Source organism: Coenobita brevimanus, chromosome 80, assembly GCF_032717465.1.
Source record: "Coenobita brevimanus isolate Jiangsu-jjx chromosome 80, ASM3271746v2, whole genome shotgun sequence".
In the NCBI taxonomy this organism is placed as follows: Eukaryota; Metazoa; Arthropoda; class Malacostraca; order Decapoda; family Coenobitidae; genus Coenobita; species Coenobita brevimanus.
In genome coordinates, this window is record NC_137033.1 from 30,756,776 (window position 1) to 30,768,044 (window position 11,269).

The following is an 11,269-nucleotide window of genomic DNA, read 5'->3' on the forward strand; positions in this document are numbered from 1 at the left end:
TAGATTTTTTTTTCTGGGTAGATGGGCTAAATACATCAATATAAGACCTCTGGCACTAATAAAAGTAATCACCTAAGCCAGAAAGTACGTGGAACCGAATCAGGATGTTTTTTTAATCTTTATTTTTTTTATGCGAGGAAGGAGGAACCAAACGCCACGAACCCGCAATTGTTGTTCCTTCCAAGAGAAAAACAAAATACAAGAGAGAGCCAAATTCAAGATCCGATTATTTCGAGATGCCTGGACACACTGTGTTTGAAAGACTGGAGCTCATAGGAAGCAGGAAATACAGACAGAGGGAGACAGTTCCAGACTTGACCTGTTGCATAAATGAAGGCCTAGGAGTAATGGTTAACTCTTGCATTAGAGAGTTTGATAGAAAAGGGATGAGAATTTGCTGCTAGACGGGTGCTATGCGCCTGTCATAGAGGTGGAGGAATGCATGCAGATAGTTCAGAGGGACAGTGACCATTGAAGTAGCAATAGAAAAGAGATAAAGCTGCAACAGTGCAGCGAAGAGACAGAGGTTGAAGGAAGTCAGTAAGAGGAGGAGAGTTAATGAGATGAAAAGCCTTTGACTCCACCCTATTGAGAAGAGCTGTATGTGGGGAGCCTCCCCACGCATGAGAGTTGTACTCCACACAGGGGCGGATAAAACTCCTGAATAGTGTCAACAATTGTGCAGGGGTAAAGAAGGAACGGAGTCGGCTTAGCACACCCAACCTCTTGGAAGCAGATCCCACAACACCAGCAGGTATACCTGAGGAAGATTTTGTCGGGTTGATAGGTGAGTTTTTGATGAATTAAAAACAACCAGATTATTTTTACCCCAGTCAGAGATACGAGCCAAGTCAGACATTAGGTGTGCCATAGCTTCATCCCTTATTTGTTGAAGTCACTGCTGAGATGGACGTTGCAGGAACTGATTGGAAAGGTGAAGGGTGGAGTCATCAGCATAAGAGTGGATAGGGTTAGATGTACAGCTTAGAAGGTCATTGATGAATAAAAGGAAGAGAGTTGGTGATAGGACAGAGCCCTGAGGAACAACACTGTGATAGATCTAGGAGAAGAACGATGGCCGTCTACAACAGCGGCTATAGAACGACCAGAAAGGAAGCTAGAGATGAAGGCACAGGTAGAAAGAAAGAAATCATAAGAGGGCAGTCTGGAAATTAAAGATTTATGCCAGACTCGATCGAAAGCCTTTGAGATGTCAAGTACAATTGCAAAGCTTTTGCCAAAGTCCCGAAAGGAGGATGACCAGGAGTCTGAAAGGTAGGTGAGAAGATCGCCAGTGAAGCGTCCCTGACGGAACCCACACAGGCGATCAGAAAGATGATTGTGACAGGAAAGATGCTTTAAAATTTTCCTATTAAGAACTGACTTGAAAACTTTTGAGATACAGGATGTTAATGCAATTGGACGAGAGTTAGAGGGTTGGGAATGGTCACCCTTCTTTGGGACTGGATGCATGAGAGCAAACTTTCAGCTAGAAGGAAAGGTACAAGTTGATAGACAAAGGCTAAAGAGTTTGCCTAGGCAGGGTGTAAGCACAGAAGCACAGTTCTTGAGAACAACAGGAGGGACTCCATCAGGCCCATATGCCTTATTAGTATTGAGGCCTGTGATGGCAGAAAATACATCAGCTGAAGACATTTTTAATGTCAGCCATGAGGAAGTCAGAGGGGGAAAATGATGGAGGAACAGCACCGGAACTGTCTAAGGTGGAATTGGAGGAGTAAGTCTGAGCGAAGAGATATGCTTTATCAGTAGAAGAAATAGCTACAGAGCCATCAGAGCAGAAAGGAGGAGGGAAGGATGATGAGGTAAAGTTGTTAGAAAGGTTTTTGGCAAGGTACCAGAAGAAGTGGGAAGAATTCGAGTTGGAGAGTTGAGAGCATTTAGTACGGATGAAATTATTTTTAGCAAAGCGAAGAATAGACTTAGCACGATTCTGGGCAGAAACGTATAAAAGATGTGATTAAGGGTGGGTTGGCTCCGGTACCTTTTATAGGCCCTCTCCTTGTTGCAGACAGCATTAGAACAAGCGTGATTAAACCAAGGCTCTCTTGCATTAGTCAGAGGATATGAAAAATGAATGTATGCTTCCATGCCCGAGAGAATAACCTCCGTAATGTGCAAGGCACACTCAGATGGCTCCCAGCCATGGAAGCAATAATCATTCCAGGGAAAATCAAAGAAGTACTGCCTGAGGGCCTCCCAATCTGCAGCTCCAAAGTGCCACAGACGACATTTCTTTGGAGGGTCTACAGACCATACCGGAGCGATAGGACAGGTTAAGGTGACAAGGTTGTGATTGGAGGAGCCCAACGGAGAGTAAAGATTAACAGTGTAAGCAGAAGGATTAGTAGTAAGGAAGAGGTCAAGTATGTTGGAGCTCTCTCCAAGGCGGTCAGGGATACTGGTAGGGTGCTGTACAAGCTGCTCTAGGTCATTAAGGATAGATAAGGTGTAGGCTAGTTCACCAGGTGGATCAGTCAAAGGAGAGTAGAGCCAAAGGTGGTGGTGAACATTGAAATCTCCTAGAATGGAGATTTCGGAGAAAGGAGAAATGGATAGAATGTGTTCCATCATAGAAGTAAGATAGTCAAAGAATTTTTGATAGTCAGTAGAATTAGGAGATAAGTAAACAGTGCAGATGTATTTAGTCAGAGAATGACATGAAAGCCGAAGCCAGAGAGTAGAGAATTCAGAAGAATCGAGTTCAGGAACACGAGAACAAGATAGGTCGTTGCATACATATATGCAACATCCACCTTTGGCTTTGAAATGAGTATAGAGAAAGTAGGAGGATACAGAAAAGGGTTTGCTGTCAGTTGCCTCAGACAGCTGAGTCTCAGTTAGAAAAAGAAGGTGAGGTTTAGAGAAGAAGAGGTGGTGCTCAACTGAGCGAAAGAGTAAAGGCCACGAATGTTGCAGAAATGAAGAAGAGAGTCAGACAGTGATTCCAGGCAGCTCGAGTCGTCACCAGGAGAGGGGCAGAAGATGGGGGCATTTATGATCCCCCCTTGGGGACTCTGAGGCTTGGTTAAACGATGCCATTTTAGCTGAATTTTGAATATGAAGTGTAGTGTGTACTGTGCATGTAGTTTGGTGTTGATAGTTAGAGAAACTTGTATTGGAGAGCATGCTGGTCTACTCTCTGTGTTACTGTGACACTGAAGAAGTTCAGCAAAGGGGGATGGTCAGGACCTAGTCCTGAGGGCTGATGAAACGAGAGCTCCAGCTTTCCCTGTCATCAGCTTTTCATCCACCTTGGGAGTACTGCCCTGCTCGACTGGTGCTACAGTCTCTTATCACTACAGCCACTCGACCTCTGAAATCTTCAAGGTTACTGAGACATCACAGCATCTGTAAGCCTGTGAAGACTCACTCGACTCCCACGCTCCTAAGTCAGTGTTGTAAGCGTTGCAAAGAAATGTCTGAAGTTAGTGAGATACGTTATTGCCATCCATTTTATTTCAGTTGCTTGCTGTGACTTCTCAGTGCTGGAGGATGGAGCTCTATGTCACCGGCATTTCTGAAGGGGATGTAGATCTACATCGTTAGCGTGGTATGGATTAGTTAACAGCTTTTATATTTCACTCTGTACCTCTTTTAATATGCTTGAAGATATTGTCTGGCGCTGGTGTTTTATTGACCATTAGTATACTGATTGCAAGTAGTATATCTCTTTCACTAATTGTAATATCACTGATTATATTACATTCTTCTATAGGACCTTGGTAAGCTGCAGGAATCCTGCACGCATTATTTACTGCACACATTGACACAAAAGAGGTGTTGAGAATTCTTGCCATCTTTATTTCTTCATCACTATCTTTTCCGTTATTTGTAATTAAGGGTTCGATTTTAGGAGCTTTTACTATTTGGATTCTGATGTAGCTGAAAAATTCATTGGGGTATGATTTGCAGTGTGAGTCCTAAGGTTTTACTTCATTTGCTCAATAACTTTTGGGGGGTTTTCACCAAAGGGCATCATATATGCTTTTGTCACTTTAATTCCTTATGGCATTATAATTTTTGTGTGCAAGATTTTTGCTAAAGTTTTGGCAGGCCTTTTGTTTTGCACTGGAATACATAATTTGTCAGCTCTGTTGACAGTTTCTGGTAAAAATTGTCATGCTTCATTTATCACTAACATTTCAACAATGGGATCATTCACTGACACCTACAATTACCTTTAAATGAGTAAAATCAGTCTTTTATAGTTGGGCTTTTCCTCATAACTGGCCTTGATACTATCTTCACTAAATTAAATGATGATTGCTCTTAATAAATTCTACAATAACGTTACTCACTGTATTTTCCGATGTGGCTAAAACAAGAGCTAAGACGTCAGCTGCATTTGTTGGATAAATTCCGAATTGATGCAATGAACTTTCCTGAATGTTTGGATATAGGTCTAATCCTGTGTGTGAGGAAAGGGTTTCTTTGCCATTTTGGAACAGGTAAATTAAAATCGTTAAATATTACAGTTCTTTGCATACAGTTTATTGATTTTGGCTATTTGATTTTAGGTTTCATTGACGATGTTGAGTGAGTGTCCTGGTGGATGATAAATTCATGTGATTTTATAATGGAATTTATTTCTAAACCATCAATACATGAATTTGTAATTATGATTAGATGGAATCTGGATTTAATATACAACAATACACTGCCCCCTGCTCTGTCCTTCCTTTCACTACTGAAAATGTGATAACCTGGTATATTAAATTTCCCTAGACCTGTGGTTCCCAAATTCTGGTGCACCCACCCCTAGGGGTGAGTGGGATGATCGCTAGGGTTACACAAGATAAAATCTGTAATGGTGGAACTTACATTTATGTCTCAGAATTTCAGACATTTTAACTGAGATTATTTCAGTACAAACATATGTTATGTGCTCCACTGGAGTTGACTGTTCCTTAAGTTTGAAACTTACCTGGGCTCTGATGCACATCCATCCAGCCCCGCTGTTTACATTTTCGCTCAATTTTTGTAATTATCACTCACAGCCTAGTACACAAAGCTTGCAACTAATGGACGAAATTTAAAAGAATAGGTCTTGGCTGATGTGAGTAAAAATGTGACTTTATTCCTTTTGTTTTCGTTTCATAACATGTTGTTAATTATAAGAAAATGATTTTAAATGAGAGACAAAACCTGCATGGTCAGATTAATATGATGAAATGTGACATTGTATAAAATATAATATGCAACCAGTGCTGACGTGTGGTGAATGGTATGTGTGGCAAAATGCATACGATTCTTGGTCAATGATCGCAATGGCATCGGGATTCAGGTCATGACAAGCCTAGTTGTCTGTCAGGTGCATTCATAGTGGAAAGGTGTTAAAATTACAAATTCGTTCAAATACTGCAAATGGATATCTGGCTGAAAACAGAGAAACTATCAGGAGAGAAAAATCCTGAAAAGCAGTCCTTGGCCATATTGTCTGGTGAGGGAGGAGTAAGTTTCACTGATGTTACTGATGAAGAGCCGAAGAGAAGTACAGGAAAAAAGAAACAAAGTGGAACAAAATGATACAGGACAACAGAGTGAATTGGAGGGACAAGGGTGGAGTGAAGGGGCAGAATGAACAGCAAGACCTACTGTGTTGGAAAGATAGAGGTGACGAGTGTGAGAAGAAACGTAAAAAACACAAATATGATGGCGTTTATATGGATTGGTGATGCCGAAAAGCCAAGTCCACAATGTGTTCTTTGTATAATAGTGAGGTGCTAGCAGACCGCTGTCTCAAGGAACTTACGTTGCCATCTACAAACTAAACATAACTTGAAAACAGGCCAGTAGATTTTCTTCAAGTGCAAATTGGAAGAAATAAGAAAAAAAAAAAACTATTGGCATCACATTGTGATTTTGGATCTAGCATGGATGCTCTATGAACGTTTTCCCATGCTAGCTACACTTCATCCAAAAAAATAAATAAACAAATAAAAGGAATGCCACACATGACCGTGGAAGATGTATGCTTGCCAGTGGCAAGACTTGGTAAGCTGCATATTTGGGGAAAAGGCAGCGAAAAAGCTGGATATGATCCCAGTTTCCAACAATACTGTGGTCTGCCGCATTGGACGTATGATATCAAATATTCTCAGCCAGCTGGTAAGTTGCATCAAGGGCAGTAAGTTTTCCTTCCTGTAGACTGATGAGTCAATAGATATTGCAAATTTGGCTAATCTTTTGGTTTATGCTCGTTTCTTATATAAATGCACAGTTCATGAGGAATTTTTGTTTTATCGGCCTCTTCCCACTCGTACAGCAGAAGGTATTTTAACCCCCTTGTGCACCGTAAGTTTTCTGTGAGTGTGTATGACATCATCAGAGAAAATGCCACGAGGACAGGCTGGACTCGAACACAAAGGAAAACGTTCCCATGTATTTAATTGCCCCAGAAATTGGTTATAATGGTATTAACTGTATACCATCATCTTCCCTGATTTTATACTATACGATAAGCTCATAAAAACACACAAAATTGATAAGTTAAAGTACTGTGAAAGTACCGAAATGTGGTGAGAATACTGTTCTTCAGCAGTGAAAATAACTGCCCTACACTCTAGCACAAAATTTTGCCGCATAATGCAAGAGCTAAGCATATGTCTAGATGCAGAATTTCATGAGCTTTCACATCGTGTTGTCAGAATTCTGATACGACCAATAGAGTTAGAGTAAATTGCCAAAAATTGCACCCTCCCTACCCCCCAAACTGAAAAACAAGAGAATGCTGACTATGTGAGAGTGTTAGCCTGGAAACAGACACCCTCTCCTATGACTCACCAAATATTGATGCATTTCATGCTAAAACATAATTTTTGGTGAATATTTTTTTTCCTGAATTGCCTAACTAGCGTCCCCTCAGACCAACACTGACAAGTGTGTCACAGTGCATCATCAAACTAATCCCATTTTGACTCATTTTGAGTCATTATGCATGAATGGGTTAAATTTGATTAAGAATTTCATGGAAAGAAATGGGATTGAATGGGAGCACTGTGTGGGAATAAGTACTGATGGAGCGATGACAGTGACAGGGAAACATAAAGGACCTGTAGATTTTATCAGGAAAATTGTTCCTTCAGGTTCATGGGTTCACTGCTGCATTCACAGAGTGGCTCTTGCATAAAAATTAAACTGAGTTACTGTCTGTTCTTTGGGCAACTTCATCAAAGCTCGCCCACTAAATTCATGGATTTTCACAGATCTGTGCAACAAAATGGGCCATGAACATAGGACACTACTTTTGCACACAAAATTGCGATGGTTGTCCAGAGCCAAAGTTCTGATAAGACTTTCTGAGCTTCTATGTGAAGTTCAGTAGTTTTTTGTGGATCACCCATTAGCTTTGTCTTGATGCCTGTATGAAGAAGACTGACTGCAAAAACTTGGATACTTGGTAGACATTTTTTTCAGGTTTGAATGGAACAAACTTTGAGTCTCCAGGGTGTCAGTTCCATAGTGTTCAGCACATAAAACAAGGTCCTAGCAATGATAAAAAAATAAATAAATAAAACTAACATTTTGGTCAAGCTGTGTAGATTCAGGTTGTCTTCTGTGTTTTCCATTGCTGCATGATTTCACTGAAGCAAGTGAAATAATATTGAAAAAGCATGTGAAAAGTCTCATTCTTGAAAACCTCAAACAACTGAGCCAGCAGCTACGAAGATACTTTCCTTCCAGGGATTCATCTCACACCTGGATATGCAAGCCATTAGAAGTTTCTCTCCCTGTCTCACATCTGTAGTTTATGGAGCAGGAACAGGTACTGGAACTGTCATCTGATGGTAGACTTCAAATACAGTCCGAGCATAAATCACCCATGGATTTCTAGGCACAAGTCATGGTAGAGTATGCTGACTTAGGCTATCCACGCGATCATTGAGAGTATTGATGCCCTTTGCCACAACATACCTGTGTGAGGCTAGTTTTTCTACCCTCAAAGCAGTGAAGATAAAATATCGCCAAAGGATGGATGCTGAGAAAGACCTGAGAAATAAACTTTTTTCAATTGATCTCAACTTTGCTGACCATTGTGTCGAAATGCAGGCCCATCCATAAGTGCCAACATAGTATCAGTAACATAAGCTTTTCTTTACAAAACTCCTTTTTAAAAATTGGCATTATTTTTTTTTATTCTTAAGATGAGACATAATTACATGATATAACCTGATATGAGTTATATCATTCAGTTAATGTCAGTTGAAATGCAGGACCATCCATAAGTGCCAACATATTATCAGTAACATAATCTTTTCTTTACAAAACTTCTCTTTGATATTTGGCATTAGTCTCTTATGTCCAGTATTCTTAAGATGAGACATAATTCATGATATAACCTGATATGAGTGATATCATTCAGTTAATGTCAGTAAATGTGTGAGCTGTATAAATGTGATGCATGCAGGTATCAATAAATGGTAACAGAATTGATGGTTGCAGTAGGAGGGGGGTGCGTGGACTTGGTCATACCCTGAAAGGTGGTACGTGGCCTGAAAAGGTTGGGAACTGCTGGCCTAGACGATATATTTGTTAAATATTCAGCCACGGTTCCATTATAGCAACTTCATCATAATCTCCAGTAAAGACATTAGCCTGTAAACCAAAAAATTTATTACGCAGTCTTTGCACCTTTACAAGAATAGCTTTAATGTTTTTTTTTTTTTTCTAATGTGGGGAACTTTCTTCACTAATAATTTTAATTAGTTGTGATAATACATTGGCTGTTGTGTTCGCCTCCCGTGATTATTGCTTTTCTCCAGAAAAACGTACTACGTCACTGAGGAAACGATTGTGATAAGCAGAATCAACGGTGTTCAACTTTAGTTCATCATTCTGAAATAATGTTTGTTGTTCAGAAGATCTATGTATCAGTGAACTCCATCCTTTCCTGTAAGGAAAGTGATTTAATCCTGCTTTTATAATGGAACTTTTACTGAGGAAGATGTTCACTACAGTGATCCTTGGGAGTATGGAGGAGGAGGTGGGGAAGAATGAGGAAGAGGATGAGGAGGAGGAAGCGGAAGGGGAGGAGGAGGATGTGGAGTAGGATGATGATGATCATGATGCCTAATGGTGCTGCTACTGATAAGGATGATGAGGAGTAGGAGGAGGAGGAGGAAGAGGAAAATGATGATGATGAGGAGGGGGATGAGGAATAGGAGGAAGAAGAAGAAGAGGAAGCTAAAGTCGAATAAAAAAATATAGGAGAGGAGAAGGACATGAAAAAGGAAGAGGAAGAGTGTTGATAGGTAGATTGGGAGGTGGGTAGGAAGCTAGGAATGTAGGTGCCACCAGTGTCTATAATGTGGATATTTTAGAAAATCATTGCCACCGATACCGGATATCGTAGTGGATCGTAGACTACTGCTGCTACTAGTGTAAAATCGTGAGGCGTTGGATAGCATGAAGATTGTATATTTTTGAGGAAGGTGTTTTCTCTGTCTCACTGACCCCTCTGTCTATCTTCTGTAGTGAGTGAGGTGAGACAGCGGAGGTTAAGGAGTTTTCTTGTGACACAGTTATATCTTTCCTGTAATGGTCAGAGCGATGTGACCAGAACTGTCAGAAGGACAGCTAATCATACTATCCCCAAGCTCCTACTTCTTCTCTACTCCATCTCCTACTCTAATGCCTCCTAATTTCCTTCTGACTCCCTACACCTGATTTCTGGGTATTTTACTGCCTGGCTTCCGGCCTGGCAGACGTGTGTGCATATGTGTGTATGTATAGCGTCTGGCATGCTTCCGACACGTGAGCTAATCGTGTGTTGGCATACATCATACATTCTTGCTTGTCTAGGACCAGGGGATGTGTTGTGATTCTCTTCCTGATGCACCAGACATTACATATTGTGCTAGTGTTACTTATTGTGCTCTGATTATATAATGCCTATGATTATTACACATTGTGTTATTAATGCCTATATATCCCTTGGTCATTCCAAACTGTCTCACCTATGACCTAACTTTGTATTAATTTACGCAATGGCTTATGTATGTAACAAAGCCATTTATCTATTTGTTAAACAGTTGAGTTAAATAGTAATGTAACTACACAGTTTACACCATGGTACTATAAAACTGTATAGTATAATATATATATATATATATATATATATATATATATATATATATATATATATATATATATATATATATATATATATATATAATAACCGTACAATGGCAAGCCTTTAGTAGTCAATCGTATCTAGAATGTACTTGCTATCTATTAATATGAGACATAGTAATAAGGTAATATATTATAAAATGGATACTTATATAAATGACTTCATTCTGTTGTGCAGTTTATATTCAGATTTATTCTATACTACATGTAACTCATATTTTTGTTCTTTTTATATATGTAATCATGCGTGTTCTAATGCTGTCCTCAACAAGGAGAGGGCCTTTAAAGGGTACCAGAGTCAACCCTGAATCACATCATTATTTTATGTTTCTGCTCGGAATCGTGCTAAGTCTGTTCTTCACTCTGCTAAAAATAATTTCATCCATACTAAATGCTCTCAACTCTCCAACTCGATTTCTTTCCGCTCCCTCTTGCACCTTGCCAAAACCTTTCTAACAACTTTACCTCATCATCCATCCCTCCTCTTTTCTACTCTGATGGCTCTGTAGCTATTTCTTCTACTGATAAAGCAGATATCTTCATTCAGACATTCTCCTCCAATTCCACCTCAGACGATTCCGGTGCTGTTCCTCCATCTCTTCCTCCCTCTGACTTCCACGTGGCTGACATTAAAATTTCTTCTGGTGATGTATTTTCTGCCATTACTGGCCTCAGTACTAACAAGGCATATAGGCCTGATGGAGTCCCTCCTGTTGTCCTCAGGAACTGTGCTTCTGTGCATACACCCTGCCTAGGTAAACTCTTTCGCCTTTGTCTATCAACTTTTCCTTTCCTTCTAGCTGGAAGTTTGCTCTCATTCAGCCAGTCTCAAAGTACGGTGACCATTCCCAACCCTTTAACTATCGTCCAATTGCTTTAACATCCTGTGTCTCAACAGTTTTCGAGTCAATTCTTAACAGAAACATTTAAAAGCATCTTTCCTATCAAACCTTCTTTCTGATCTTCAGTATGGGTTCCGTCATGGACGCTCCACTTGCGATCTTTTCACCTACCTTTCAGACTCCTGGTCATCCTCCTTTTGGGACTTTGGCAAAAGCTTTGCCATTGCACTTGACATCTCAAAGGCTTTCGATCGAGTCTGGATAAGTCTTTA